Below are 23,742 nucleotides of genomic sequence, written 5' to 3'. Positions count from 1 at the left end.
CGGACCCACAACTTTCTGCGCGAGTCGGTGGCGTCCCTCCTCCTCCTTCTCCGGCCCGGCCCGGCCCGCCCCTCCCCTCCCCTCCCCTCCCGGCCCGGCCCGGCCCAGTGGCGGCCCCTCCCTCGGCCCCGACGCCCCCTTTGTTGGCCGGGCCAGCGCCACGGGTGCGGGAGGGCCGTTCCGGCCGCGGCCCCTTCTCCGAGCGAGGGGCGGGAGGGATCGGGCCGTGCGGGGGCAGAGGGGAGGGGAGGGGAGGGGAGGGGAGGGGAGGGGAGGGGAGGGGCGGGGCGGGGCGGGGCGGAGCGGAGCGGAGCGGAGCGGAGCGGAGCGAGTCCCGGCCGCGCCTCCGCCCCGAGCCCGCGGGCGGTGGCCGGCGCAGCCCCGCTGTTCCTCGGGCGGTGCCCGAGGAAGCGCCAGGTCCGGTGGTGATGCCTGATCAGTTCCTCCTCTATGGCCTTGCCGGCCGCACCTGTGCGCTCCCGCTTCTCCTTCTGCTCCTTTTCCTCCACAAATCAGCGCAGTCGCGCAGCACCTCGGAGTTTCGCTGCTCCCCTTGGACACCGAAGTCAGGGAGTATGATGAAATTTGAGGCACACTTGGGCATATACGCACATAACAGCACGGAACAGCTTTCCCGAAATCGGCCAGGTGCCCATGCCTTAGCTCACGGGGTCGCTTGGCAATGATAAGTCCCAGGTGCTGTTCAGCTGGACAAGAAAGGGACAGAATGGATGAATAAAAATGAGCTGGATGCTGGGTGTCTGCAGTCACTTTCGATGTATAAACATTAGTAAAATATTTAGCTTGTGGTAATTAATTCATTGCCACAATTTGCCATCTGGGAATGAATTTATTCATGTTTGCTCAGGCCAGTAATCTGCACTCACCTGTGCTGTGAGGCTGCTGAACACGTGGCCCGTTATTTATCTCGGTAAGCATTAGTCTGAAGTCTCAGCAATATCAGAGAGAAACTGTAGCTGAATAATTCCTCAGTGTTACCTGCTAGGCCTCAGCCATCCAGACCAAAATGTTTTCAAGGTTAGATGCATTTCCAACACTGAGTACCTCACTGCCTTAATAACAAAGGCCAGCAATCTGCAGAAAAGGAGGTACAGAATTTATTAGTTAGCAGAAAGGAGGAAGCTCAGGCTTGGCAACATTCTTTTTCTGTATCTCCAGGTGAACAGAAATTGGTAGGAATGTGAAATGACGAAGATTTGTCTTCAAAAGCCTTTTACTAGTATATAGCTTATGGGTTTACAAGGCACTACAGATAACAAGAGTAAACAATGATTGCATGCATTTTAGCTTAACCTAACTTTGATATTTTCCCCAAGGAAAAAAAGAGATACCTCAAAGAAACAAAACATGCTACCTGTAAATTACTGTTATCATAATTCTAACTGCATTTAACATTTTTTCCTCACCCTTTGATCTGTGCACTACATGTGGAACAGGGACTGGGTCTTTTGTTTCTGTATTGCACAATGGAGGGTCTTGCAGATAGTGTGGTTTTTTGAAGGAAGACCCAAAAGTGAAGATGACTAGTTTGGATCATACCCTAGATTTTCTGGGTGATTCAGTGCAAAATAGTTAATATATACGTGATCTGCGTAATCCAAAGTCATTAATGGTTCTTACTTATAAAAGGATAATAATAGTGTGTCAGAAATGTTGTGGTGACTGAAGTTGTGAATCTATTGAGAATTGCAACTCATGGATGACAAACACTATAAAACCATGGATATCAATACCTATTAGTGTTTAACTGTAAGGCAGCACTGAGCAGTAGGCTGGATTTGTTGGAAAGATATTGTCTGTGTTTATGCCTATTTATTTACATTACACTGAAAAACCTGTACTGCAAACATAATGCTTGTGGTTAGAGGAGCACCACTTGTTCCCCTGCCTGCTGCCTTGATGCTCTTGATTGAACAGATGGCTTCCCTGCCCCATCCCATACGTTCCCTCTGCGTGCTGGATTTTCAATGTCCAGCAATGAAAAATACACTCAAGTACTGGAAATTCAGAATCCAGATGTAACCCAGCTGCTTTTCATACAGTTCAAGAGACATATAAATCCAGGAACCCAGTGCACTCTCAAGAGTCAGCACAGATGGAAGTTGTCATTTCACTGCTGGGTATCTAGCAGCAGTGCAGGGACGGGGACATTGCCTTGCCTAATGCAGGGAAATGCTAACTGGGAAAAAGCCCTTTCTTTTGTAGGCTGCACTGAGGGGATTACTCATTTCACAGAGGTTACCCCTGACCGCTATCAGGTAGCAATAACTTTGATTGCTAAAAGCTGCAGTCAAGCTGATAAGCAGGAGCGGAGAGCTGGTATATCCCATTTCAAATCTCTCTGTGTAAAGTCCAAGGTCCCAATTTTTATAATCTTGCTCTGAAAGCACCTACAAATTATTTCTCAAAAACAGACACAGTTCAACCTGATAGCATTTTCGATTTTCTCTTTTTTTTTTTTTTCTGTTTTTGACAGAAGTAGCATCATTATCTTCCTTTGAACTGCAACGTGCCAACAGAAGGCTAATAGAATAACGAGACTGCACACTACCTCAGGGAAGCAGGAGTATTTTTTCCCTGGCATGTTTCAAACATGCCTCTCTCCAGAGCCATCCTTACGCTGCTGCTGATCAAAGCCTGAGTTTTCTGAGCTAGTTGTTCAGGCTGTCAGCTTCTCAGTGCAAAGGCTATAATTTTTATATCAGGGTCTCTAGGCGCAACTCCATCAGGGAAAAAACCAAAAAACTACTCTAGCCTTTAATATTCTGTACATGTGTATGCTTTAGGTCTCTCTAATTTTGTATTCCAGTGATTGGCAGAATTAGAAAATGATGACTAGCATTATTTTAAAGTTAAACAACAAAGTCTCCACCCAGCTGTATTTCTAAAAACTACATTCATCTACAAATATCTTAGGTGCTGCAGACTGCTGATATGTGGATTGTGTGGCACAGCTTACTTTTCTGTATATGCAAAATAAAATAGGAAAATAAAGGAAAATCCATTAACCCCTAAATAATATTACAAAAGACAAAGGGAATACAGAAAAAGTGGAGAAAGGGGCTGAGATGATGTGAGGCCTTTGAACTTTGACCAAAGTAAATAAATACTTTATTCCTTGGTGCATGGAAACAATGCTCTTGCGAGGCTCTGAGCTCATCTTACCTTGTCTCTTTCTCTTTTCTTTGTTCTTAGTATTTCTGTTTTTAGAATACACTCATAATTGACAGGATTACAACATAACTAGGAATTTTGTGTATCTCATTACCTTGAGATTGACTGCTATAATAATGCATGCGCCCATTCATCGATGTTTTGTCATGATTTCAGAAAACCATTCCATATTCAGGAAGACATGAGATAACAAATGGATTGCTTTGTAAGTAAAGCATCTTTATTGCCCCTTTCAATATAGCCCATTGTGTTGTCACTCTCAGTTATCAGATCAGGCAGACATTTTTTCCTGCAGAACTTGCATCTGAATTCAAGTAACAGCTCCTTGGTGCTTTGGTGCTGACATACTGTACAAACCAGTTACTACAAGTCTCTTACTATTTTCATTACTGTTAATCTGAGGAGAAAAAAAATACATAAAAAGACATATTAAATAAACGTTCTCTCTATATATGTTCCCTTTGTATGAAAAATGACCAAGTTTTTCTAACTCCTTTGGCATTACCTTTGAAAGACTTCAGTACATCAGGCTAACATAGTTAGCTGGTTTCTCATCCTTTCCCTGTAATCTAAGTGCTTTAGAGTTATCTTTGTTGTTCAACAAAGTATCTGATGCTAAAATATTCAAAATAAGCACAATTTTTAAAGGTAGGACAGCATTTTCTACCTTTGACTCCTTAGGATGGGATCTTATTTTAATGTTAAATTGGTTGTTTTTATTCTGAGGTCGGTTGCCTTTGTGTGCAAGCTCCTTCCGATCTTCTCCAAGAACATCAACATATCTTAAGAAATTCAACAGTGTTCTGCTACACCAAGTTAACTACACGTTAGAGGCTACTAGGTGCAGAGAATGAGAGGGACAGACTGGGGCAGATGGCAGCAGGAATCATGATAAAGACGCCGGCCCCAGGTGCAAGATGCACTCTGAGCAAAATGTCCATCAACTGCACTGCCACAGGTCCACCTGGTTTAACCTAAAGAGAAGGCAGTGTATTCCCCTTAGTATACTTTCATTTCTACAAGTTGGGATCTGTATCCTCAGTAGATTGTCTCCACTTTATTTTTATCTTATTAGATTCAATATATCTATCGATTACATCAGATTTAAGGGAATATTGTGTGCATAAAATACACTGGAAACTTGTATCTTAAGTTTCAGCAATTTTTTATAGTTAATTATAAAACCCCAGAAAATTGCACTGTATTAATAGAAACGCTGACATCTCTTTAGCTGCAGTGACATTAATTGGAGCTACCATAATTTACCATCATTCCGAAGAATATAACCTCTAAAAGTATATTAGAGTGTATTAATGAACAATTATACGAATCAATTTACCCTCCCAACATAACCCTATTAACTGCAGCAGAGGATTGAAAAAAAACATCAACAACAGAAATGCCTGTGCAAGACAGGAACCTTTGACCAACACCATGAGGCAATCCTCTGCAAGGGCAGGTATGAGTTATTAGTCAGTCACTCCTAACACAAGTTGATTTCTGTTTATTTATTTAGCTTTTCTATTTATTTCTTTCACTTATGACTATTTTTTCAGTGCTGTTCCATTCTCATTTGAATAGCCTGTGCTATATATTGGTATAGATTTGTCTAGTGGCTGGACACATAAATACCTAATGCTTGTACCACTATAGAATAAGTACAATTTTTCATCAAGTTTATCAGTTAGGGGTTACGAAAAGAATTCCTGTGTTAACACAACACAGAAACTTGGGTAACTTGCTTAACTTCAGTAACTTAGTTCACTCTTTGCAGTAGGGAAAAAAATTGCATCTTCCATCATAGGCATATTATATATTGAGAGAAATAGTATGATAGTTGGACAAAGACAATTTGGAAACACTTTAAAAATTAAAGATCTCACCAGTCTGCAAAAATAATCAGTGGAAGGATGTTTCTTTCTATGTCTTTTTATTTCAAGGATGGGCAGTGAGAGAAGACACAATTTATTCTTACCAAAATTAAATATTCTTACCAAAATTACTTGGCCACCCCGCTCTACGTGCCATCATCTGACTTGCCCTGTACTGTCTATTGTGAAATATTCCCTACATGAGCAGGAAATCTTGGCTGCTCCATTAGGACTACCTTCAGTCTGCTTTGCGCAGCCATGGCCAAGTTTGAGGTCTGAATCTAATGAGCGCTGTGCGTTTCACAGTGGGAAGAGTACTCTGATTTTTTTTTAGTCATTGGGAGTGTTGGAAAAGAAAAGATTTCCAGAAGCAATGGGGAGCTACAACACCCAGCATATCGATCAGTGTTGGTAGACATGAGTTTCACATCTCAGACAGGCAGAAATGCCATTGGTGCCCTTGCTAGTACGCCTTGCATGCTGGGGCCGTGCCTGCTGCCTGACTGCCACGGGAACTATGTGCCTAGTACAAGGAAAAATGTTTGGCTCAAAGTACCCAGTTCTTCAGGGAACAAGAAATTTGCCTGTACCTTAAATTATTTTGCAGCTAGTTAAATAACTGCTGTGCTAGAAGCTCTGCAGGCAGTAATTATCCTTCCATTTTTTTTCTACTAAGCAGCCCTGAACTGAGCCATGAAAATTGCTTTGAAATCACAGCAGAAAAAGAGGAAACTTTTGAACGTAATTTATTTTCGGATGTTCCAAACCAAAGCTATCTTCCAAACCAAAAAAGAAGTCCAGCCCCGCCAAGCCCTTAATCACTGAAATGAAGAAAGAGACCACAAAACTGAATGAAAAGAGGATTGAAGCAATTTTCCTATTCTGAAAAAGATCCTTTTTTGGAGTTACCGTCAAAAGAAAATAACGGAGCAACAAAAACTTAATATATCACTGATGTATCTAATCAGAGGTTACTTGCAGAGGCCAAACGTTTGAAATGGGAGCAATGCTGGAGTTCGTCCTTGATGGGAGAGAATTCATATGTGGACTCTGCATTTCAGAAAATAAAGACTTACTAGCATTTCCAGGGAATTTTCCAGCCATGTCAGAGAGAGAGTCTTCTTAAGAGTGTCCTCTATACTATGCCATTACAACATAATTGTAACATAATATCCAAGCTCTTATGCTTCAAGCACTTAAAGACTGATCTTAAAAACATTTAGCAGTTACAAAATGACAGTATTATTTCTAGCACAGAAGTAGCAAAGACCTCACTTTGTCAGGATCAGGCGCCATTGAGCTCAACAGAATGTAAGCATAGAGGAACAAAGCCCCTCAACCATACAGCTTATGTCTGGCCCAGGACAGAAGGCATGTTTTAAAACTCCGTGAATATGATCTGACAACTGTAACTACTGTTAAAAGGACAAATGTATATTTAAAATACAAAGGTATCCAAGTTCTCGCAAATTCAGAGTTTAAATCTAGTCTGAAATATGATGCCACAAACATGGAAAAAAAAGACGACATACAAAATTGTATGATTGGAAAAACTAGCTGGGAATGAAACTTAATTTTTGCAAATCCTGTGAAACAGTTGTTATGAAAAATATAAAATCATCTGTCCTTTGCCTTAAGTAGCTATCACCAGCTAGCAACATTTTGTCAGTATCAAGACAGAAACAGTCCTGACAAGGGATATGAACAATTAAGAGCGCAGTAGAAAACTGGTTTCAGCAAGTATATATCAGCTAGTGATGCAAATGCTCACCAGCAAAGTTTTGCTCAAGTTACTACATACAAGAGCACAGTTGCCGGGAAAGACCCCTGCAGGGTCACCCCGCATCCCCTCCCTTCATTGCTGTTTGTTTAAAACATTTGTGTGCAGCAAACTCCCTGAGACATGTTCCTTGGGGTCTCTGGCTGGGATTCAATGAGCACACAGACATCCCATTTGAGCCAGGGACCCTGCACCCCTGTGTCCTCCACCTCAATGCGTTTCTGCCCTCCCGATGTACCCAGTCTTTCCTCCTCAACCTGCCCTCAGCCGAGGGGGTGGTACTGGCCAGTAGAAATGCTTTTACTCCTGTTTCATCTATCACATTCCCTAACTACTTCTTAAACAATCTTTGAGTCTTTCTTTTGTATTTTGAAGTGTCCTCCCTGTCATATGCCCACACAGCACTATTCAGTAGCATTTATTTTCTCAGGAACCATGACAGTTTACTTTTCTACAGAAAGAGCTTTGCTATTTTGAGTGCGGAATGAGATGCATGACTGCTCCTGGAGGTCCCACTCCCAAAAAGAGAGTAAAGCAAAACCTTGGATGTTTCCCAGTGCAATGCTGAGCCCAAAGGGCTCAAAGAAGAGCCAAAAAGGCTCTTTGCCAAAAAGGAACAGCAAACCCTCAATTACATGTTCTTAATACAACGGAGAGAACTCTTAAAATATCATAAGTAAGAGTATTACAGCAGGCTCTGAGATGTACGTACAAGATGCCTGCAGCCCACCACGCTGACCAGTATTGAGGTAGAGGTGCTGCAAGTGACACTGCCTCCGGGACTGCTTGTGGCAAGGTCTGCAGGGAGCAGGGACAGCTTTGAGATGACCAGCCAGTACAGCCAGAAAACCAGGCAAGCTCTGGGCACACAAACACCTCTTCACATCCTGACATTTTGCTGTTTCCCTGTGCTCCACTACATACCTCCATTTGTTATTTCTTGTCAGGTAAAATCTTGGGGCAGTTTCAGTCCTGTGTTTCAGCAATGCCTAGACCTGAGCTGCCAAAGAATGTGACTCCTACATCCTACAGTTACACCACGAGTCAAGAATAATAATACCAAGGATGCATGTGTCTCTCTTACAGCTGCAGCTCAGCGAGGCTTTTTATCCCATTTCTTCTTTATACCTCCTTGGACATAAATTGTAACTGCAACAGGTCAAAAATACAAAACAAACATTTAAAGATCGCAGTTCTTAACTTAGATGGCTCTAAAATATTCTGCCACCTCGAACAATAGGAGATTCATTTGTGAAAATGTATGATTTATTTATAAAGATGCAAAGTGCAAAGCTGCATCAAGATCTCAGGGCAAGAGAGTGAATTCAAGCAGTATGTTACAAAACCCTCCACTGACATCTGCAGAAGATAAAGTACGTGGCAGAGGGAAAAACACAACTGGAAGAACATCCTGAGCCTTAGAACAAAAGCGGGTAAGGGTTTCTTCGGCCTCCTCCATTTCTGCCAGAAATAAACCACTTGAATAGCAATTTTTAAAATAGCAGTTGGCCTCATTTGTAACATTATCAAATTCCACAAATCTTCCGAAGGGCCTTCCTCTCCTTCCCCACTCCACATCCTTTTCCCACAAAAGCCAAAGCATGGATTTGTTTTTAGGAATAGTAACCAATAAACAGAGGCACAGTAACACTAGCAACAGAAAAGAAATATTACCAAATTTGAATAGGAAAAATGAAGGAAAACAAAACCTTTGCAACAATGCCTGAGGAAGTCTACATATCCTAGGGCTGATCAGAAATTCCGTTAATCCGAGGATTTCTTTTCACCTTTAGGATACACTTTCAAATTCAGCCAAATCTGTCACTAATCATAAATGTATGACTAATTTCTGGTGCTCTTCTCTATATACATTCAAGATTAACCATTCCAGCATGAAATTTATAACTAAACAACACAGCTTTATTTGTAGAGTATTTCCATGGGTGGTGAAGTGATTCAGATGCTCTCTGCATTCTCCTTACAGGGCTTCCTCTCCAAACACTAACCATACCCAGCTTGGTTTCAGTGCTGAGTTCTGAGTTTTTCCTGAGCTTCACTTGGTGCAGTGAAAAGGTAACAACCAGAGAAAGCAGTATGGATACCTGATTCCGCGTCCCCCAGCCTGACAGCAGTAGAAGCATCTCTGACTCCTTCACAGACAACAGGTGCAGTGGGATGGCACCAGCCTATGCCCTGGCCTTCCTAGCTTTGGCCCCAGCCCATCAGCTTTGGCCCCGTCTTTACCAGAGTTAAGCCTCTACTTTTTCTTCCTCAACAGGAATTTTCCATCAACTGTTTCATCTGGAAACCATCCACCTTCCTGCACCAGGAGAGGCAGAAAGCAGTTAGGGAGAGAAAGCCCACGTAAGGTTTTACATTTGCCAGATACCCCAGTAACATTGCCAGTCTCCCTCAGCTGCAGGGACGGGGTCTCAGATCCACCAGCAGAGCCAGCCACTCACTATCCCATCAGAGAGCCAAAGCAGCTGGACAAGTTGTTCCTGTCGGCATCCATAGTTCTGCTGCCTATGAAGTTTCCGGACCTCACAGACTGGAACAAAGAGGCTTTCACAGAGATCCAGATCACCTCCAGAGCATGTCCCTTCTTTATTTACAGGAAGGCTCTTAGGTTTAGTCTGGGGAGGTCTGCAGATTGCTGGTGGCTCTAGGGGAAGAATTTTGTCAAAGAACATATATTGCAATGCATCTTCAAAAGGGTCTGCCTTCTGATTCATTTAATCTTCCCTGGAAATTAACTTCACAACCCCAGCTCCTTTGACCATGTATGATTTATCTTCAGATTATATCTGCTTTTCACACCTTTATGATCCACTTTGTTCTTGAACAGCTCAATTACTTTGGATTTGTAAAGCCAAAGAGAAGACAACTTGCAGGGCCAGGTAGACACCTAACTAGGCAGTCCTGTGATAGGGCTGGGCTAAAGGGCAGACTTTCCCTTCTCACTTGCATGTTCCTACTGGGTCTGCTTCTCCAGCACAGCTGTTCAGCTGACTCCAAAGCAGACTGCTTCAGCACGAAGGGGAACAGTGTGAAAGTGATGCCAAGGCAAAGAAAGTAAACACATTGCCCCTTTTGGCCACCAGTATATCTACTCCAGCATAAAATGAGGCATCTCATTTCTACATTTGGGCAGCAAAGTCCCACCTGAAGCTTCAGATACCAACCTGGAGCTGTCAAACACCTGGATTTCCAGGACTGAGTGAAGTTCCCTTGCAAACAGGGCCATTGCCTCCATCCATCTAGTTGCTGCTGTATACAGGGGGAGAGAAACAGCAATATTATCAGCTGATAAGCTCATATTCTTATCTCCCATGCACTGGTTTCCCTCTAATTTACAGAGTTGGCAGATATCTATTATTTCTTTGAACTGGAATGGGCATTCTCTCTCTCTGATTATGTACATGTAGGCAATGAGGCCAGCTACCGACTGTAGCATTACCTGACCCCACTTTTACAGATTTTCCATGGAAAACTAAGTGCAGTCAGGCTCTCCAAGAGGTAGAGGTATCAAATAAGTGAGATAGCACTGCATCCATGTCACTCACCTTCATTAAGCGCATCTGGCATACATAAGGACAGCACTGTATTCAAGCAAAAGCAACAATGGAGTATTTAGGGCGTGGACCATATAAAGGTATTTGTAATTTTAATGTTGGTGGGATGGTCTAATGATAGAAACGGAGCAGGATTTGAACTCGACTTTACTGGGTCCACTGATACATAGTAGACAAGTTTTTAAGCACAAAAGAATCAGGAAGCAGTTGCTTTCATGACAGAACAGCATCTGGTACAAAATGCTAGCAGCAGCAGTATGGAAATGATGTGAAAAAGCATGATGGAAGAAATTATCCAAAGATTATCATAACATAAAAAAATCCTGTGTTATTATGATGGGATAACTTGAGATACTTCTGGAATTTTGTGATCTGCACACATGCATGATGAAATTGATACTTTTTAAAAACAGTCCTGCTATCATGCTAGGATGAATTGCTAGGATGTTTTCTAGTTTAAAAATATAGTACAGCTAGAACAAACTGTAGCACTATGATTTCATTTCAGTGAAATTGCCATTAATGTTTCACCTAATGTAAGCCAATCTTCTCCTTCACCTAGGAAAATGTATCCTTTCACACTGTGTATTTTATTTGATTTCACTACCAGAATTCTATACCACCTGCTCAGAGCAAATCAGCGATGCCTTTCTTTGGTACAACACCTGTATTTTTTATAATTATATGATTGTATTTTTATTAAGAGTAAATAAAGGCAGTTAAATACTAACTTGGTTGAAAGAAATACCTTCAAATCAGAGGGACAGTAACAAATAGTTCCATTGCTTATCTCATTCATGGATTAGAAGTCAGACTCACACTGAGGTTAGTTTGGGTGGGACAGCATTACAAGTGTTTGAGCCATGAGAACAGCATTCTTAATACAGTTGTTTTAGCTAATACAGTGGGTGGGATTCCCAGAGGAAACTATCAAGTACTGTTACCATATGTTAAAATAACTTCAGTTTTAAAGCCCCCAAAGCTATAATCATTTATGGGACTACCTGAAGAACTGAAGTGCTCAGGAAACAATTGTTTCAGTGACAAAATCTTCACAGCAGCAGGCATCAAATGTTCATATAATCAGTACAAAAATAAGGGCAAAAGGTTTTATAACAAGTAGAAAACAAAAATTAAGGTATGTTAATGAATACAAACTACAGCATGCAAGTTAAGTTACATTCTAACTCCACCGAGATATCAGTTTTCCAGTATTCCTCCCTACTTATCTTTAGAGATTGGACATTTTATGTTTTTATCTAGAAATGCCAAATCCCTTAAAATACCAGACTTTTATTCTCTCTGACTCTAAGCAACAGTAACAAAACTTAAAAACTTAAGAGCTAAACTAGCCATTATTCATTAGCCATGGCACTCTTGCATTAATCAATGTATTACATAAATCAGCAGTTCTGAATGATTCAAAAAATTAAGCAGTAGTGAGACTTGATTTGAGAACAAAATCATACAGAATAAAGTTTTTTCCAAAAGATGGCAAATTAAATTCCTACTTAAAAAAAAAAAAAAAAAAAAAGAAAAGAAAAAAAGCAAGGAAGTTGTGTTTTAGAGTAACTCTATCAGTTAGTAATTATGAGGTTAAACGCAGTGCTGTGCCTCTGTATTTCAAATGTCACTTATGGATATTATTTAGTCTAATCCTTTAGATTTTCTTGAGAAAATTTCCCTGCAAGTACAGTATTTGGCTAAGTTGGAGAGTGTATGCAAAAACGTCACTTGATCTTGTCAGCTTTGGCACATATGCTTGGCATTGTCTGTGACAATTAGACATAGGAGAACTGGATACACGTAGGCGTCACATGTCACACCACCACCCCTCCTGCAAGCACTTGCTTCTGTGATTCCCCATGCCACCTGCCTCAGACTGCAGGAAAGGCAAACCTCCTTCACTGCTCTCTACTTGGCAAGGTATTTCAGGATCATCGCCAGGGCTGTGCTGAAGAAACTGCAGGCATGGAGCATTGTAAAGGGTAGGATCAAAGGAACCATGATGCCTCAATCTGAAGGCAGAGAGGAGGGGTCTGGTAGTCAGCAATCTTTAAGCTGCTGGTCATCTACTAGAAGCCACCAAGACTCAGTGAGTGAGATGATTTTCCGTATGATAAAGGGAGGGCTACATGCCGGGAACAGACATTCCTCTGGTAAAACAGCAGATTTGAAAAACTAGGAAAGCTATATTTAAATACAAACTGATAGGGCTCAGAGCCTGGGTGAACAAGAAACAACATCCACAAGTCACAAGACATAGACAGACTACCTCCCATAAATAGTTTCACTTTTAGTTGAGTCTGACTCGTTTGTTGTAGTCCTCAGGCTGCTCTCTGGCTCTGCATAAGGCAGGACATGCCTGAAGCTCTGCACGATTCCCAGACTTTGTGTCAATAGTCTTTACACATAGGCAACCTTCAGATCCCCTGACAGGTGACCAGGCAACCCTAAATCATAGGTGATGTCAGTATTCCCTTCCCACACTCTGCTACTTTCTCTCGTGAAGTAACTAAAAAAACAAACAGTTCAGTAAGGCAGGAAGGTTGTCAGTGCTTTCTGCTCATGACCAGACTCTGCCTGCCTGTCTACTGCAGTCCCCTCACACTCCTGCTTTTTGGGGCAGTCCAGACTGACCAAGAAACTGATGGACTGTCAGAAGCCCCTTTAAATTCCTGTCCATCTGCTTCCTACACTTCCACCAGCCAGGGCAAAAAACGAGCAGATCAACATGACAAAAAGGAATGCAAGCCATGGTAATGAAAGCACCATTTAAATGGGCGAATTTGGTGAGAGCAGGATCATAGAAAAAAAAACTAAGAACTAATACAAAGCCCACTAGGGTTTTAATTGTAACTATCCCACTAGCCTGCCTGGAAAGCTCTCCCCAGACATGGTAGCTAAACCATGGCATTTGTTTCCTGATGCAAGTTCCTGATAGAAATACACTTCTGTGACCTAACAGAGTAAGAAGGGAATGATTCAGTAATTGATCCTACAGCACATAGTCCCTTCACCCAGCCTGCCCACCTCTGCTCAGTTCTGCTCTTTGTTTAGCTCTGCCCCACTTCTTATATAGCAATTGGTTGCACCTGTGGAGAAGGTTGCATTGCTGATGGAAACCCACTTCATTTCCTTTCAAAGTTGTCTCCATACCTATAGACTAAATCTGGTGTTTAGTACAAGGTATCAGAAAGGATACATCAAACCTTTGAAATTCAAAGAAAGTAATAGGGAAGAGAAGGATCCCCTCTCAGAAGTGGTGCATACACAGATTTGTTTGCCCACTCAGAGCCTGACCCTTCTCACCCTTGACTAGCCTGCATCAATCCCCATTTACCCCTGGGAGGGCATTTACCCCACACTGTGCCCAAGGAACTAAACTCCCTCTGCAATTCCTAGGTGTACACAGCATGGTACAAGAACAGGGTGAAGAGTCTCCTTAGAAGGACTCAGTCCAGGATGAGTGGCTTGCAGAGGTACACCCCAGCCCCTGTAGTCCAGTGGGGCCATTGCAGGCCCTATGGCAACAGGGTGGGGTCCTGGCTGCTCCTCCACAGGCTCTGGTAGCAGTGTTGTTTCACTGCCCCTCCACAGCCATCACCCAAAAATATCCTTCCTCCACAGCAATGCAGTGCTGTCACAGCCAGCCCTGATTGTGAGGCTGGGTGCAGACCAGGGTCCTCCAGGCTCATTTTGATTTGCAATAGCCACTTATAAAATGGACACTGTCACTTTGCAAAACACAGAAGAATACAACAACAAAGAATACTATTTCACTCCTAAAGTAGTTTATCATAACTAAAGTTGTCAAACTCAATCTACAGTCCATCTGTGTAATTGAGGAATACAAGTTCCCACTATTTTTAGATTTAAGGTCAGTCATCTCACTAAATAGCAACTCTTTAGGCAGGAAGATTACACCTGATGAGAAGCACTCCTTTTAGAAAGTTTTCTTGTTACTGGTAAAATTCATCTTTGGGTGGATTTCTTTCAAATCCACTTAATAATATTTGTCCTGGAAATATACAAGGTATTCCCCAAATATTTGTACAAGAATTTGTTATCCCTGAGCCTTTTATCAAATAAAGGCTCAAATACAGAACGCAGCAGTCACCTGAAACATTACACATTTTTTGTAAAATGTATTAAAAAAGGATTAAAGTGTTTTTCCAAAAGAAATCATCCAGTTCAACCTTGTGATGTCAACCTTAATGCAAACTGTGCCTTATTTTCCAAACAGTCAAGAGTTAATAGTCATATTTAATTTATCAATACATAAAGTTATGGCCAGGCTAGTTTTTGCAGCTCTAATATTCCCCCAAAGAATACTCTGTGATTTAAATTATTTGGTGGCACGGGAGAAGAGTTTACAACCTATGTCTCTTCTTCTGCAGAAGCTAATTGCCTATGCATAATTTAATTTTATCCATATAGATTTATGTCCTTTTCCATCACATAATATTAAAATTACTCTTACCAGTTTCCTGTGAGATTGGAAAAATATTGTAGTCCTGCCCTTCCACAAGAAGCCCTGTAGTACCCTATACTCTTTACTGCCATTAATGGAATTTTTGCCTGAATGTCTTGTATTTGCAATTTCATTTTGCACCAGTCTGAAGATCAATAAAGGGAGGTGACTCCAAGGCACAGCAATTTTAAGTATAACTATTGTGCAGATGCTACAACTTTAATTATTCCAAGCAGTCTTCTGAGCCTGTCCAAACAAAAAGTGATAAACAATCTGCTTACACAGTGGCAGCAACAGGATCAAGACCCATTAATTTATATCCATAAACATTGGTTGCAGCAGCAGAACTAATTGGGTATATCCTCAGAAGTGTATCCCATATGGATACCTTGCTGAGGGAAGTCAGCTACCTTCTTCAGAATTAACTATGTTACATTGCCTTGCATGGATTTTCACACAGATGAAACGCAAGCCTTCAAATTGCTTTCTCTGACTCCTTTTTTCTTTTTTTTTTTTTTTTTTGCTGAACATATGTAATGCAAAAAATAAGATTAAAAAATACAGTAGTTTTTTTTAGCCAAAATTTTACAATCGCCCACATAATGACCTATGGACCAGAGCAGGTCTCTGTAAATACAGATGTGGTCTGAGATGGTGATTCAGAAGGATGGTACCTGAGGGTACTGGTTAACAGATACAACAGCAGTTGGCAGCTTCTCGGACAGTTCCAACATCTCCCTCCAGAGATACCCATCTCAGAGGTTTTGCCTGCAAAGGAAGTGCAATTGCTTTAATTATGCCAGAATATATTTACTACTTGGGAAGCAGTCATGCCAAGACTGTAAATAACTAACACTATATAAAAGGAACATTGTACAATGCAAAGTAACATCTCCCAGTTTGACAGTTAAGATTACCTTGATAAAATAACTTTTGTTAAAAATATAAAATGTTCTGAGAGAGTTAACGCTACAGTCTAAGCCCATTCCTGGATATGGAGACAAGTTTGCTAAGGACTTCCAGATGAACACAAGGCATAGCCTTCAATTCTGCCTATAGAGGACCCACAGAGGCTCCATTTGGGGGCTGTGGGTACCAGCATGCACTTGAAGGTCTCCTGACACATCCTCTGCAGAGCTCAGCCTAAAACAGGAGCACTCTGAAAATCTACTTAAGCCCCTCCTGGAGGCAACTTACCAAGGAAAAGCAAGAGAAACAGGCATAGAAAAAGAATCTCTAACCACAACCTTCTGATTTTAGAGCATTTTAATTACATTTCCCAATCCCACCCCATTCTTATCTCATATACTTATACTTTTCATAACTTGCTCAAGTTTGTCAACATTTCAGCTGGACACAGTCACCCTACCTTCTTTGTCATAGAGGTCCTTTTTCTTGTGTTGATGGCTGACCTCTCTCCCTAACAACAACTTCAAACAGAGCAGAAACTTTCTCTCATCCATGATGTCTCTCTGTACTGTCTATTAGGAGGCATTAAATGCTTTCTTCTCTTAAAGTAATCTAATTTATGCATTCATACCATACAATTATTATGCTACTCAATGATTCTTTTTTTGTAGAAAAGTATTTTGTTCAGAGGCACTGTCTGGGTGGGCAGAGACACCACGAACACTGGATCCAGTTGCTTTCAGTATTTCTTCTTTACTGATGTGTCAAATCACTTTTGGGGCAGGTCACCCGAATGAATGCAGCACAACAGGTTAGGCATGTCTCAGTCTGTTTTCAGTCACAGAACACTATAGGATTTGTTAACTGGCACAGACATAGCCTGCACTGTCATAGTGCTATCAAAACACAGATTGTGGAAACCATGGGTATTAAGCTAGCTACATAAACATTAAAACTACATTTAGCAAAAAGAATCAGCTATTCTCACAGAAAATAATACTGCAAAACAAAAAAATAAAGATATCCAAAATATTATGATAAAAGATAGAAGTCATAATAATTAAATACATCAATTATTTCTGTTCTGGATATAGTAACAAAAGGATTTGGAAAGCTTTACAGAAATGGGATTTCTGAACTATGTTGATGCTTTCCAATTCCTCGTTCAGACGTAACCTCTGGATCTAGGATGAGGAGTAATTAGCCACAGTACTGGATGAAGGTGAGTGCTATCAGTTGCAATACCTCCCCTTAACTCAATAGATGGATGCCATTGGATGGATATCTGGGAGCTACAGCTCCCGGACCATTTTAAAGAAAAACTTGGATCAACTTACAGTACTCTAACCTGCAGAAAACACTTATTTTTAAGACACTAAACCCCCCCATTTTTTTACTGTGAGGGTGGTCAAACACTGGCATGGGTTGCCCATTGTCTTCATCCTTGGAGATATTCAAAACTCCCGACTGCTCAAGCTGACCCTCTCTGCAGCTGGGAGGTCGACTAGATGATCTTCAGAGGGGCCTTTCAGCCTCTTCCATTCTGTGATGAATAAAACCAGTTAGTGGATCTATATTGCCTATGTTAGGGAGCCCAAAACATGTGAAAACTTCTCTCCAATTCCTCATTTCTTATAATGAGATAATCTAAGAGATGAACTCTAGATCCAAGTAACATGAAAATAATTGGTTTGTGACGTATTATTTGACATACAAAGACTGAGGGACATAAGAGGTAAGCAGTAGGAATGTCAATACAGTCAGGGCTGGGGAAAGGCATTATCTCTGCCCTCTTTCAGCAGCAGCTAACTGTTAGACCACCTGGATCTGTTTCTTGGTATGCACATAAAAAGCAAAGGTGGGAGCGTGAGAGAAAATAACTAGAGATATAAGACAGGACAAGTGAAACTAAAATACATAGCTCATCAATCATCGAACGTGGATTAGCTGCAAAAGAGCACTCATAAATGCAGTCCATACTTCCTAACTGGGATTCCACTCTCATATGAAAAGGTTGGAACACATAATGAAATAGCAAGAGATGGGTGTCACAAATCTATCAAGTCACTGGTCAGCGAGTGATCTCTTGCCAAGAATTGCAAGAACCACTTCAACAAACACTTAAAATGAGGCAGATGAGGTCTGAAGGAAAGATCTTGTAGCACTTCCAAACCAGAAAGAAGGTCACAGTTGAGCAGATGATGAAAGAGAGGAGCACCAAGGAAAATTAAGAAGTGTGGAAAATACACTCTTCTCTCAAAATCATTAGGGGAAAGAAGGTATTTTTGTTACTGCACTTTTAAGAAGACCATTTTCAGAAGAGTGTGCACATTTTCTATAGTCTTCAGACACAAGCTCTTCCATGTCAGGAAGAAAGAATTCATTCAGGTAAGTTTAACTCTACCAAAATATCCCTTAAAGTATGCCTGCTAGCATACTTTAAGCCCAATGCCCTAAGATCCCAGAAATCTTAGCCATCAATATTCTGTATTATGCTGCCTTCATTTTAGGGTATTCAGGCCCCTCATTTAGTAGATAGTCTGGTAAACCTTGCTGCTGTAGTGTAAATTATGACTTGTATGTTCTGTCCTTCTGAAAGAGGCTGCTGCCACCACAGCAAAGGCATCACAAGGGAAAATGTTCCCAGATTGGAGGTGATCTAGTGCACAGACCAGTCTTTTGACACTTTCAGTAATATCTTTCAGTAATATCTTTCAGTAATATCTTTCAGTAATATCTTTCAGTAATATCTTTCAGTAATATCTTCAGTAATATCTTTCAGTAATATCTTTCAGTAATAATGCTGTGCTGATGTGCAGTGTTACCACCTGCACATATTCCTCCTGATGAGAGAAACTGGCAAACAGTAATGCGTGCCCACAGCCCTTCACTCCAGTGCAAAGCTACTGCCCTTTGCTCTGCCAGGGAAGGTGGCTTTGAGCTAAAATGACAGACACTAACTGGAGTAGCTGAGTGGGCACCTGGTCTCTTCTGATGGCTATGTCAGACCATCCTACTCTGGGTAATGCTGGGCATGATGGTGCTTTAAAAGATCATGACTTGCGGGTCTCATCTGTCGGTCATAGAGTAAACCCTACCTCCATCTGCACTATAAGTAAATCGAAGGGCTTTGCTCTGCAGTAATGTATGCAAGCCCTTGTTCTGTTCTATCAGTGGCCACAGTCCAGGGCAGTTGAGGTCCCTGTACTACCACAGCTCAATTCCCAGAGCGTGCTGCTTGGACTGAACTAACCCTAGTGGAAAATCTCTTCATTTTCCTTAGCAAAACTGAGAAAAAATAATTAAGCAATAAAACGTTGCAAGGATCTGCTTGGGAGCGTGTGTTGTAATGCCCTGGAGAAGGAGACAGAATTAGCTAACATTGCTAATGACACTGGTTGCTTTGGATATCAAGTCCACAGAAATGATTCTAAGAATCTGCCGGTAAGATTGAACGCAGTCAGCAGATGAACAGCCCAACAGCTGTTGAAAATGAACCTGTGCAAAATTTGTATAAACACTGACACAACTGTCTACACTAAATAGTGGTAATTTTTGAACAAGCATCCTGAGAATGAAATCCAGAAAATAGAGTCTACCCCTCTACCACAAAAGTCCCCAAACAAGTCAAGAATTACCAAGTACTTTACATGCAGTTACTCCTGCTAATATAAGAGACTAGTCCTACTTTATAGATTTTAAATTAATCTGCTGTGAAAATCAGAGGGTTTACTGATCATCCTACATACATTATATAATAGCTTACGAACTTTGCAGCCCTTTCTACACATTTTTCCTCAATATGAGATACTGGTCACTGGGAATGATGGAAGAATGGTTTAACTCAAGTAACAAATGACACACTTCCATCACACACTAAAGTGTAACTGAAAAAAAACCAACTCAAGATGCTGAAAGTTTTTAAAAATTGTTAAACTAATTTGAAATATCACCTAAATAATATTTCACCAATAGGTTGCCGCCTTCTTGATTTGATCCCCTTCTGTTTATGAAGTGAGACAGAATTTTGCGTTAAACTGTGGCTTGCTGTTTTCCTGTAAGACTCACACCTTGTTCAGCACACATCATGCAGTGCTTCCTGGCTAATCAGTTATTCAGTCAATTGTTCAGTAATCAATACTTTACATGGTATTCACAGCTCAAAGCGTGGCTCCATACCTCGTTTATTTCATCTTATTTTCTGAATTCACTGATAGTCTACTCATGGGATGTCTAACATTATCTAAGTTATCTAACTGATTATCTAAGTATCCATCTGAATTCTTCAGAAACAAGAATGAATTTACTTCATAGCAGCCCATTTTGCAAATGGTGTACTTTTATTACTTCTATTTTATACAATGGCAAATTGAGGTACGGAAAGATTAACATCAAGTATCTCCAATAACTTTTGCCTGAAGTTATTCTGACTGCTCAGAAACAAATAATACAATTCTTTTCAGAGATTCCTTAAAGTATAGGTAATACATTGATTTCACCTGTGCTTGCAAAAGCTTTGCATTTCTGCACATCAGACTGAGGTACTCAAGATGGAGACCACAAAATAAGGAACATGAAAACAAATGATTGCTTATGAAAAATCTATTTTAACTGACCAGCTTCTCATCAGACAGGAAATATGCAGAGGCAAGAAAAACAGCCCTGGTTGATCAGGGTAGCATTCAACTGTCAGCATATGAATCTCCTTTTTTTATTCCAGTTTCTAGCATTAGTTGCTATACTTTTTCCATTTTCCTCAACAAACAAGGCAAGGATCCTTTTTAGAAACACAACTCATCCACAGAACAGAGTCCAATAAAAAGCAATATTGTTTGAACTAAAGGCCAGAGTACAACAAGTGCATGTAAGAATGTCAAACTGCAAGGGCAACCACCAATAATTCATGAGGGTTTAACAGGGAAGCTATTAAAACCAAAGAAAAATACTTGCTCAGTAAAGTATAAGTCTTAAAATCATGGTCATCTCCAGACCTAAAACACAACACATCACCCTGCCACTTCACCTAAAACAGAAACAAATAACCCCAGCAGATTAAACTTTCCTTTATGGAGAAGCGTAGGAAGGGGTTGGGACATCCTTGTTGCAGGTAGATTTTATGGGTATTTCTTCAGATCAGGAAAGGTTCAAAAAAATCTTCTGCTCCATTCCAGATCAGCATGTGCTCTAACAAGCTGTTATAAGAAGCAGGAAACACACAGGTTCAACAAAGGACTGAGCAAAGTTCTCTGCAAAACAAATCTCTTAAGGAAAGGGCAGTGCCTGTAACAGAAACAATTTTAACCAAGAAATCCAGTTTTCTATATTTCCTCATCCTAAACACCGCCTTCTTTTTCTGTTCAGTAATTACTGTTCTTGTAACAATTGTGATTAGTTTTACTTTTTTCTTTTTCACAGTGCACAATAGCCACCACTAAGTCATCCTGTAACTGACATAGCTGGGACCAACTTTTCATCAAGATCAGCGCTGCATCCACAAAATATACATGAGCACTTATTGTACGTACAAACATGCTCGTAAAGAAGCACATAAGCAGAATTATACAATTTGTATGCAAAGATGTGGGTTTCCAAGGGCAGCATTTTACCATTAGATTACAGGTAAAATGTACCTTCAAACATGTACCCACTTTTAACTAATTTGTACCTTAATGAAGAATAGCAATGAACGTTTACTTCATAAAATAGCTGAACCTAGCAGTACTGCTTTTTAAAGAACAGTTCTAGAAAGTGTGGTATGTTTTGCATTTACAATTTAATTGTGGTAACACTCAAGACTATACAGGTACTTGCAGTTCCTACACATTCACCACAGACCACACTACTCTCCACAATTCCCTCTTGACTATCATATCTCTGTGTTTATACCATGCCCACATTGGTAATGCCAGATTATTTTGTGCAGCATGTAATAAAATATCCTGACATATTTCACCTTCTATTTCATAGAAGGCCCATCAGGAGTTATATCTTTTGTGTTTATCCTTTAATTAGTTGGTATCATCACATGATATATTTGGACTAAAAGTTTAGAATAATTTTTCAGCTCAAATTATTGGGAACAGGGTAGCTAAGAACAACTATATTTACCTGTATTAGAATTTGACCAGGATGCTCTGGCAAATACTGATGTTTAAAAATTTATCAGTCTGTGCTTGATTTGTCCTTCCCTCACTTTCGATGTATTATTAAACACAATGATATTACCCTGTTAAAAAGAAAAAAACCAAAAACACAAACCCTAAACAACAAAGACATGCTCCAGCAAATTAAACACCACAACACATGCAACAACTGCTCCATCTGTCCGGCCAAAGAAAACAAAAGCAGGAGGTGAGTCTGACAATACTGCACACTCAATCTGCTTAACCTTTAGCATAACCCATGGCAGAGTTTAGGGCACAGCCAGCACTTCTGCAGCGGGCTTCTCCTTCCCACCACCCTCTGGGGTCAGCCAAGGACACCTCAGCAGGCTCGACATCTGCAGACTTCCTGCACACCAGTGCATGTGGCATTTACCCTCATTTTCACGTCGTAAAAGCATGCTGACAGATTGATATGGAGCCTTCAAAGGGCTTGGAAATGGGAAAAAAAAAAATCTACACAAAAAAAAAACCTAAATGATGCTGTGGAGCAACAAGTCATGACCCGGGGGCAACAAAGCTGGAGGCACCTGTCACTGCCACCCAAGGCTCCACCACCAAGGCCCAGGCCGAGTGGCTTGTGAAATACACATACAAAAATAAATATATGCATATACACATTCATATATGTGTACATATATGTATACACATATGTGTGCGTGTATACATGTGTATATACACACACATATGCATATATATGGGTATATATGTGTATTTAATACATATGTATAGATATATAATATAGATGTATGTATGTGTGTACATGTATATATATACACATACGCATATATGCGTGTGTATATATACTTATGCATATATGCATACAAACCCTTTCAAAAAATTGTATTTAAAACGGCTTTAAAGCTGAACGCGCGGTAGCTGCGTGAGCCCCCAGCGGCCCTGCAGCGCTCCCCCCGGCTCGCAGTGCCCCCTGCGGCCGCCCAGCGCCGGGACACCCGCACGGGCTGCCGGGTGCCGCCGCCCGCCCGCTCCGGCGCCGCTCCAGCGCCGCTCCCCGCCCCTCAGCCGCTTCCCGCCGCGTCCCGGCGGCCCCCAGCTCCCTGCGGCCGCGCCTCTGCCGGGACATCGCGCCCTGCCCGGGAACGTAAAGGGTCCGGCTCCCGATAAAAAAAAGCGTCAATTACCAGGAGTGGGGTTCGAACCCACGCGGACATGCGTCCATTGGATCTTAAGTCCAACGCCTTAACCACTCGGCCATCCTGGTGCAGATACCGGGAGCGCTCCCGGTCGCTCCTACATCCATGGCCGCGCTCCCGCCCGCCCCCTGGGCCCCCCTCGATCCTCGGGGGCGCTTCCTCCCCTCCGCGCCCCCCCCCGCCTTTATTCCCAGCGCGGAGCGCACGGGGCGGTGCGCGCGGGCGGCCTCTCCCGGCGGCAGCGGGAGGAAGGCGGGCAGGGCCCGGCGGGGAGCGCTGCTCCGGCCCTGAGCCCTCCCGGGGCCGCGATAGCCCGGGCCGGGCTCTCCCCCGCCGCCTTCGTTCCGATGGGCGCCGGGCCCGGAGCGGAAGGGGGAGGCGGGGGAGGTGCGCGGGGCTGGCACGGGCCCGCCCCTGAGGGGAGAGCGGGGCGGGCGGCGCTGGGCCGGGGCGGTGAGGTGAGAGGGCTGCGGGCACTGCGGGACAGGGGCAGTGCGGGCTCGGGCTTCCTCAGAGTGGGGAGGGAGGGCAGCGGTGCCGGCGTGGATCCTCGGCGGCGTGAGAGGGCTGCAGAGAGGTTGCGCCCGTAAGGCACCGGCACTTTATTACTCCCGTGCAAA

The 23,742-nt window shown here is 42.0% G+C and overlaps 2 long non-coding RNA genes and 1 other non-coding gene across 4 annotated transcripts; all 3 read right to left on the bottom strand.

Annotated features, from left to right (window-relative positions):
- Window positions 1-3,405: 3,405 nt before the first annotated feature.
- LOC116785075 lies at window positions 3,406-18,508 on the bottom strand. Of its 2 annotated transcripts, XR_004356366.1 has the most exons (5): window positions 16,265-18,508; window positions 15,570-15,663; window positions 14,905-15,141; window positions 10,032-10,116; window positions 3,406-3,592 (listed from the first exon to the last, which is right to left on the bottom strand). It is a non-coding gene; the product is annotated as an uncharacterized LOC116785075 (long non-coding RNA). The 2 variants fall into 2 exon arrangements; XR_004356365.1 differs by lacking the exon at window positions 14,905-15,141.
- Window positions 18,509-20,064: 1,556 nt separating this feature from the next.
- LOC116785074 lies at window positions 20,065-23,457 on the bottom strand. The gene is made up of 3 exons (XR_004356364.1): window positions 23,111-23,457; window positions 21,913-22,030; window positions 20,065-20,996 (listed from the first exon to the last, which is right to left on the bottom strand). It is a non-coding gene; the product is annotated as an uncharacterized LOC116785074 (long non-coding RNA).
- Window positions 23,108-23,190, bottom strand: TRNAL-UAA. The gene has a single exon. It is a non-coding gene; the product is annotated as a tRNA-Leu (tRNA).
- Window positions 23,458-23,742: the final 285 nt, after the last annotated feature.

Source organism: Chiroxiphia lanceolata, chromosome 3 (genome assembly GCF_009829145.1).
Source record: "Chiroxiphia lanceolata isolate bChiLan1 chromosome 3, bChiLan1.pri, whole genome shotgun sequence".
NCBI lineage: Eukaryota > Metazoa > Chordata > Aves > Passeriformes > Pipridae > Chiroxiphia > Chiroxiphia lanceolata.
This window is presented reverse-complemented; position numbering and strand designations above follow the sequence as displayed.